The sequence below is a fragment of the Dendrobates tinctorius genome, unplaced genomic scaffold (genome assembly GCF_039654945.1).
Source record: "Dendrobates tinctorius isolate UK_male_01 unplaced genomic scaffold, ASM3965494v1 ptg000146l, whole genome shotgun sequence".
NCBI lineage: Eukaryota > Metazoa > Chordata > Amphibia > Anura > Dendrobatidae > Dendrobates > Dendrobates tinctorius.
The window spans coordinates 1,064,382-1,072,405 of record NW_027361813.1 but is presented as its reverse complement, the minus strand read 5'-3'; the positions used below and the strand labels follow the sequence as shown (position 1 = coordinate 1,072,405).

The 8,024-nt window shown below is 40.0% G+C and overlaps 1 protein-coding gene across 2 annotated transcripts in view; it reads left to right on the top strand.

Annotated features, from left to right (window-relative positions):
• Window positions 1–374: 374 nt before the first annotated feature.
• The window catches only part of SRCAP (Snf2 related CREBBP activator protein), a 122,153-nt gene continuing 114,503 nt past the window's right edge, over window positions 375–8,024 (top strand). For both annotated transcript variants that reach the window (XM_073546301.1, XM_073546300.1), the window contains exon 1: window positions 375–616. The gene's annotated coding sequence lies outside the window, so the exon portion shown is untranslated. The remainder of the gene's footprint in view (window positions 617–8,024) is intronic.

The following is an 8,024-nucleotide window of genomic DNA, read 5'->3' as shown; positions in this document are numbered from 1 at the left end:
ACACGCGGGGGGCGGTATACACACGCGGGGGGCGGTATATACACGCGGGGGGCGGTATATACACGCGGGGGGCGGTATATACAGGCGGGGGGCGGTATATACAGGCGGGGGGCGGTATATACACGCGGGGGGCGGTATATACAGGCGGGGGGCGGTATATACACGCGGGGGGCGGTATATACACGCGGGGGGCGGTATATACACGCGGGGGGCGGTATATACAGGCGGGGGGCGGTATATACACGCGGGGGGCGGTATACACGGACTAGCTCCTCTGTCTGCTCTCTTGTAGTTTCCCGCTCTCACATTCACGGAAGCAGATGAGGCCCCGCCCACGATTCCCAGCATGCTCTGAGGGACGTGACGTAGTTATCCCCGCCCTTCGTGAAAAGCGCGGTGACTCCGCCCACGTCGCCATTTTGCGCACTGAGCGCCGGCTCCGACCAGCTGACAGGAAAGTCGTTTGTGGAGCGAGTGCAGAGCCGACTGCAGAGTGTGACCCCCCAACCCCGGGATACCGGCCCCCGAACACCGGCGACCCCTCAGCCCGCCCCGAGGCGGATGGCGGCGGATTGTGACCGCTGAGAGGAGCCAGGAGCGGACGAGAAAGCGGCAGGTGAGAACAGACAAGATGGCGGCCGAGGAGGGAGAGTGTGGTGAGGAGAGGACGGTGTGAGGGGGAGAGTGTACAGGGAGTAATGGTGTATACAGCTGTGTAATGTATAGGTGGAGGATGTGTATATAGTATACAGGGAGTAATGGTGTATACAGCTGTGTAATGTATAGATGGAGGATGTGTATATAGTATACAGGGAGTAATGGTGTATACAGCTGTGTAATGTATAGATGGGGGATGTGTATATAGTATACAGGGAGTAATGGTGTATACAGCTGTGTAATGTATAGATGGAGGATGTGTGTATATAGTATACAGGGAGTAATGGTGTATACAGCTGTGTAATGTATAGATGGGGGATGTGTGTATATAGTATACAGGGAGTAATGGTGTATACAGCTGTGTAATGTATAGATGGGGGATGTGTGTATATAGTATACAGGGAGTAATGGTGTATACAGCTGTGTAATGTATAGATGGAGTATGTGTATATATAGTATACAGGGAGTGATGGTGTATACAGCTGTGTAATGTATAGATGGAGGATGTGTGTATATAGTATACAGGGAGTAATGGTGTATACAGCTGTGTAATGTATAGATGGGGGATGTGTATATAGTATACAGGGAGTAATGGTGTATACAGCTGTGTAATGTATAGATGGAGGATGTGTGTATATAGTATACAGGGAGTAATGGTGTATACAGCTGTGTAATGTATAGATGGGGGATGTGTATATATTATACAGGGAGTAATGGTGTATACAGGTGTGTAATGTATAGATGGAGTATGTGTATATATAGTATACAGGGAGTGATGGTGTATACAGCTGTGTAATGTATAGATGGAGGATGTGTGTATATAGTATACAGGGAGTAATGGTGTATACAGCTGTGTAATGTATAGATGGGGGATGTGTATATAGTATACAGGGAGTAATGGTGTATACAGCTGTGTAATGTATAGATGGGGATGTGTATATAGTATACAGGGAGTAATGGTGTATACAGCTGTGTAATGTATAGATGGGGGATGTGTGTATATAGTATACAGGGAGTAATGGTGTATACAGCTGTGTAATGTATAGATGGAGGATGTGTATATATAGTATACAGGGAGTAATGGTGTATACAGCTGTGTAATGTATAGATGGAGGATGTGTATATAGTATACAGGGAGTAATGGTGTATACAGCTGTGTAATGTATAGATGGGGGATGTGTGTATATAGTATACAGGGAGTAATGGTGTATACAGCTGTGTAATGTATAGATGGAGGATGTGTATATAGTATACAGGGAGTAATGGTGTATACAGCTGTGTAATGTATAGATGGGGATGTGTATATAGTATACAGGGAGTAATGGTGTATACAGCTGTGTAATGTATAGATGGAGGATGTGTGTATATAGTATACAGGGAGTAATGGTGTATACAGCTGTGTAATGTATAGATGGAGGATGTGTGTATATAGTATACAGGGAGTAATGGTGTATACAGCTGTGTAATGTATAGATGGGGGATGTGTATATAGTATACAGGGAGTAATGGTGTATACAGCTGTGTAATGTATAGATGGGGGATGTGTATATAGTATACAGGGAGTAATGGTGTATACAGCTGTGTAATGTATAGATGGGGGATGTGTGTATATAGTATACAGGGAGTAATGGTGTATACAGCTGTGTAATGTATAGATGGAGGATGTGTATATAGTATACAGGGAGTAATGGTGTATACAGCTGTGTAATGTATAGATGGGGATGTGTATATAGTATACAGGGAGTAATGGTGTATACAGCTGTGTAATGTATAGATGGAGGATGTGTGTATATAGTATACAGGGAGTAATGGTGTATACAGCTGTGTAATGTATAGATGGGGGATGTGTATATAGTATACAGGGAGTAATGGTGTATACAGCTGTGTAATGTATAGATGGGGGATGTGTGTATATAGTATACAGGGAGTAATGGTGTATACAGCTGTGTAATGTATAGATGGAGGATGTGTATATAGTATACAGGGAGTAATGGTGTATACAGCTGTGTAATGTATAGATGGGGATGTGTATATAGTATACAGGGAGTAATGGTGTATACAGCTGTGTAATGTATAGATGGGGATGTGTATATAGTATACAGGGAGTAATGGTGTATACAGCTGTGTAATGTATAGATGGGGATGTGTATATAGTATACAGGGAGTAATGGTGTATACAGCTGTGTAATGTATAGATGGGGGATGTGTCTATAGTATACAGGGAGTAATGGTGTATACAGCTGTGTAATGTATAGATGGAGGATGTGTGTATATAGTATACAGGGAGTAATGGTGTATACAGCTGTGTAATGTATAGATGGGGATGTGTATATAGTATACAGGGAGTAATGGTGTATACAGCTGTGTAATGTATAGATGGGGATGTGTATATAGTATACAGGGAGTAATGGTGTATACAGCTGTGTAATGTATAGATGGAGGATGTGTGTATAGTATACAGGGAGTAATGGTGTATACAGCTGTGTAATGTATAGATGGGGGATGTGTGTATATAATATACAGGGAGTAATGGTGTATACAGCTGTGTAATGTATAGATGGAGGATGTGTGTATAGTATACAGGGAGTAATGGTGTATACAGCTGTGTAATGTATAGATGGAGGATGTGTGTATAGTATACAGGGAGTAATGGTGTATACAGCTGTGTAATGTATAGATGGAGGATGTGTGTATATAGTATACAGGGAGTAATGGTGTATACAGCTGTGTAATGTATAGATGGAGGATGTGTGTATATAGTATACAGGGAGTAATGGTGTATACAGCTGTGTAATGTATAGATGGAGGATGTGTATATAGTATACAGGGAGTAATGGTGTATACAGCTGTGTAATGTATAGATGGAGGATGTGTGTATAGTATACAGGGAGTAATGGTGTATACAGCTGTGTAATGTATAGATGGGGGATGTGTGTATATAATATACAGGGAGTGATGGTGTATACAGCTGTGTAATGTATAGATGGAGGATGTGTATATAGTATACAGGGAGTAATGGTGTATACAGCTGTGTAATGTATAGATGGAGGATGTGTATATAGTATACAGGGAGTAATGGTGTATACAGCTGTGTAATGTATAGATGGGGGATGTGTCTATATAGTATACAGGGAGTAATGGTGTATACAGCTGTGTAATGTATAGATGGAGGATGTGTATATAGTATACAGGGAGTAATGGTGTATACAGCTGTGTAATGTATAGATGGAGGATGTGTATATAGTATACAGGGAGTAATGGTGTATACAGCTGTGTAATGTATAGATGGAGGATGTGTATATAGTATACAGGGAGTAATGGTGTATACAGCTGTGTAATGTATAGATGGAGGATGTGTATATAGTATACAGGGAGTAATGGTGTATACAGCTGTGTAATGTATAGATGGAGGATGTGTATATAGTATACAGGGAGTAATGGTGTATACAGCTGTGTAATGTATAGATGGAGGATGTGTATATAGTATACAGGGAGTAATGGTGTATACAGCTGTGTAATGTATAGATGGAGGATGTGTGTATAGTATACAGGGAGTAATGGTGTATACAGCTGTGTAATGTATAGATGGAGGATGTGTGTATAGTATACAGGGAGTAATGGTGTATACAGCTGTGTAATGTATAGATGGGGGATGTGTGTATATAGTATACAGGGAGTAATGATGTATACAGGTGTGTAATGTATAGATGGAGGATGTGTGTATAGTATACAGGGAGTAATGGTGTATACAGCTGTGTAATGTATAGATGGGGGATGTGTGTATATAGTATACAGGGAGTAATGGTGTATACAGCTGTGTAATGTATAGATGGGGGATGTGTGTATATAGTATACAGGGAGTAATGATGTATACAGGTGTGTAATGTATAGATGGAGGATGTGTGTATAGTATACAGGGAGTAATGGTGTATACAGCTGTGTAATGTATAGATGGGGGATGTGTGTATATAGTATACAGGGAGTAATGGTGTATACAGCTGTGTAATGTATAGATGGAGGATGTGTGTATAGTATACAGGGAGTAATGGTGTATACAGCTGTGTAATGTATAGATGGGGGATGTGTGTATATAGTATACAGGGAGTAATGATGTATACAGGTGTGTAATGTATAGATGGAGGATGTGTGTATAGTATACAGGGAGTAATGGTGTATACAGGTGTGTAATGTATAGATGGAGGATGTGTGTATAGTATACAGGGAGTAATGGTGTATACAGGTGTGTAATGTATAGATGGAGGATGTGTGTATAGTATACAGGGAGTAATGGTGTATACAGCTGTGTAATGTATAGATGGGGGATGTGTGTATAGTATACAGGGAGTAATGGTGTATACAGCTGTGTAATGTATAGATGGAGGATGTGTATATAGTATACAGGGAGTAATGGTGTATACAGCTGTGTAATGTATAGATGGGGGATGTGTGTATAGTATACAGGGAGTAATGGTGTATACAGCTGTGTAATGTATAGATGGAGGATGTGTATATAGTATACAGGGAGTAATGGTGTATACAGCTGTGTAATGTATAGATGGGGGATGTGTGTATATAGTATACAGGGAGTAATGGTGTATACAGCTGTGTAATGTATAGATGGAGGATGTGTGTATAGTATACAGGGAGTAATGGTGTATACAGCTGTGTAATGTATAGATGGGGGATGTGTGTATATAGTATACAGGGAGTAATGATGTATACAGGTGTGTAATGTATAGATGGAGGATGTGTGTATAGTATACAGGGAGTAATGGTGTATACAGGTGTGTAATGTATAGATGGAGGATGTGTGTATAGTATACAGGGAGTAATGGTGTATACAGGTGTGTAATGTATAGATGGAGGATGTGTGTATAGTATACAGGGAGTAATGGTGTATACAGCTGTGTAATGTATAGATGGGGGATGTGTGTATAGTATACAGGGAGTAATGGTGTATACAGCTGTGTAATGTATAGATGGAGGATGTGTATATAGTATACAGGGAGTAATGGTGTATACAGCTGTGTAATGTATAGATGGGGGATGTGTGTATAGTATACAGGGAGTAATGGTGTATACAGCTGTGTAATGTATAGATGGAGGATGTGTATATAGTATACAGGGAGTAATGGTGTATACAGCTGTGTAATGTATAGATGGAGGATGTGTATATAGTATACAGGGAGTAATGGTGTATACAGCTGTGTAATGTATAGATGGAGGATGTGTATATAGTATACAGGGAGTAATGGTGTATACAGCTGTGTAATGTATAGATGGGGGATGTGTGTATAGTATACAGGGAGTAATGGTGTATACAGCTGTGTAATGTATAGATGGAGGATGTGTGTATATAATATACAGGGAGTAATGGTGTATACAGCTGTGTAATGTATAGATGGAGGATGTGTGTATATAGTATACAGGGAGTAATGGTGTATACAGCTGTGTAATGTATAGATGGAGGATGTGTGTATATAGTATACAGGGAGTAATGGTGTATACAGCTGTGTAATGTATAGATGGAGGATGTGTGTGTATAGTATACAGGGAGTAATGGTGTATACAGCTGTGTAATGTATAGATGGAGGATGTGTGTATATAGTATACAGGGAGTAATGGTGTATACAGCTGTGTAATGTATAGATGGAGGATGTGTGTATAGTATACAGGGAGTAATGGTGTATACAGCTGTGTAATGTATAGATGGAGGATGTGTGTATTTAGTATACAGGGAGTAATGGTGTATACAGCTGTGTAATGTATAGATGGGGGATGTGTGTATAGTATACAGGGAGTAATGGTGTATACAGCTGTGTAATGTATAGATGGAGGATGTGTGTATATAATATACAGGGAGTAATGGTGTATACAGCTGTGTAATGTATAGATGGAGGATGTGTGTATATAGTATACAGGGAGTAATGGTGTATACAGCTGTGTAATGTATAGATGGAGGATGTGTGTGTATAGTATACAGGGAGTAATGGTGTATACAGCTGTGTAATGTATAGATGGAGGATGTGTGTATATAGTATACAGGGAGTAATGGTGTATACAGCTGTGTAATGTATAGATGGAGGATGTGTGTGTATAGTATACAGGGAGTAATGGTGTATACAGCTGTGTAATGTATAGATGGAGGATGTGTGTGTATAGTATACAGGGAGTAATGGTGTATACAGCTGTGTAATGTATAGATGGAGGATGTGTATATAGTATACAGTGAGTAATGGTGTATACAGCTGTGTAATGTATAGATGGAGGATGTGTATATAGTATACAGGGAGTAATGGTGTATACAGCTGTGTAATGTATAGATGGAGGATGTGTGTATATAGTATACAGGGAGTAATGGTGTATACAGCTGTGTAATGTATAGATGGAGGATGTGTGTGTATAGTATACAGGGAGTAATGGTGTATACAGCTGTGTAATGTATAGATGGAGGATGTGTATATAGTATACAGTGAGTAATGGTGTATACAGCTGTGCAATGTATAGATGGGGGATGTGTTTATAGTATACAGTGAGTAATGGTGTATACAGCTGTGTAATGTATAGATGGGGGATGTGTATATAGTATACAGGGAGTAATGGTGTATACAGCTGTGTAATGTATAGATGGAGGATGTGTATATATAGTATACAGGGAGTAATGGTGCATACAGCTGTGTAATGTATAGATGGAGGATGTGTATATATAGTATACAGGGAGTGATGGTGTATACAGCTGTGTAATGTATAGATGGGGGATGTGTATATAGTATACAGGGAGTAATGGTGTATACAGCTGTGTAATGTATAGATGGAGGATGTGTATATATAGTATACAGGGAGTAATGGTGTATACAGCTGTGTAATGTATAGATGGGGGATGTGTATATAGTATACAGGGAGTAATGGTGTATACAGCTGTGTAATGTATAGATGGGGGATGTGTATATAGTATACAGGGAGTAATGGTGTATACAGCTGTGTAATGTATAGATGGGGGATGTATGTATAGTATACAGGGAGTAATGGTGTATACAGCTGTGTAATGTATAGATGGAGGATGTGTGTATATAGTATACAGGGAGTAATGGTGTATACAGCTGTGTAATGTATAGATGGAGGATGTGTATATAGTATACAGGGAGTAATGGTGTATACAGCTGTGTAATGTATAGATGGGGGATGTGTATATAGTATACAGGGAGTAATGGTGTATACAGCTGTGTAATGTATAGATGGGGGATGTGTATATAGTATACAGGGAGTAATGGTGTATACAGCTGTGTAATGTATAGATGGGGGATGTGTATATAGTATACAGGGAGTGATGGTGTATACAGCTGTGTAATGTATAGATGGGGGATGTG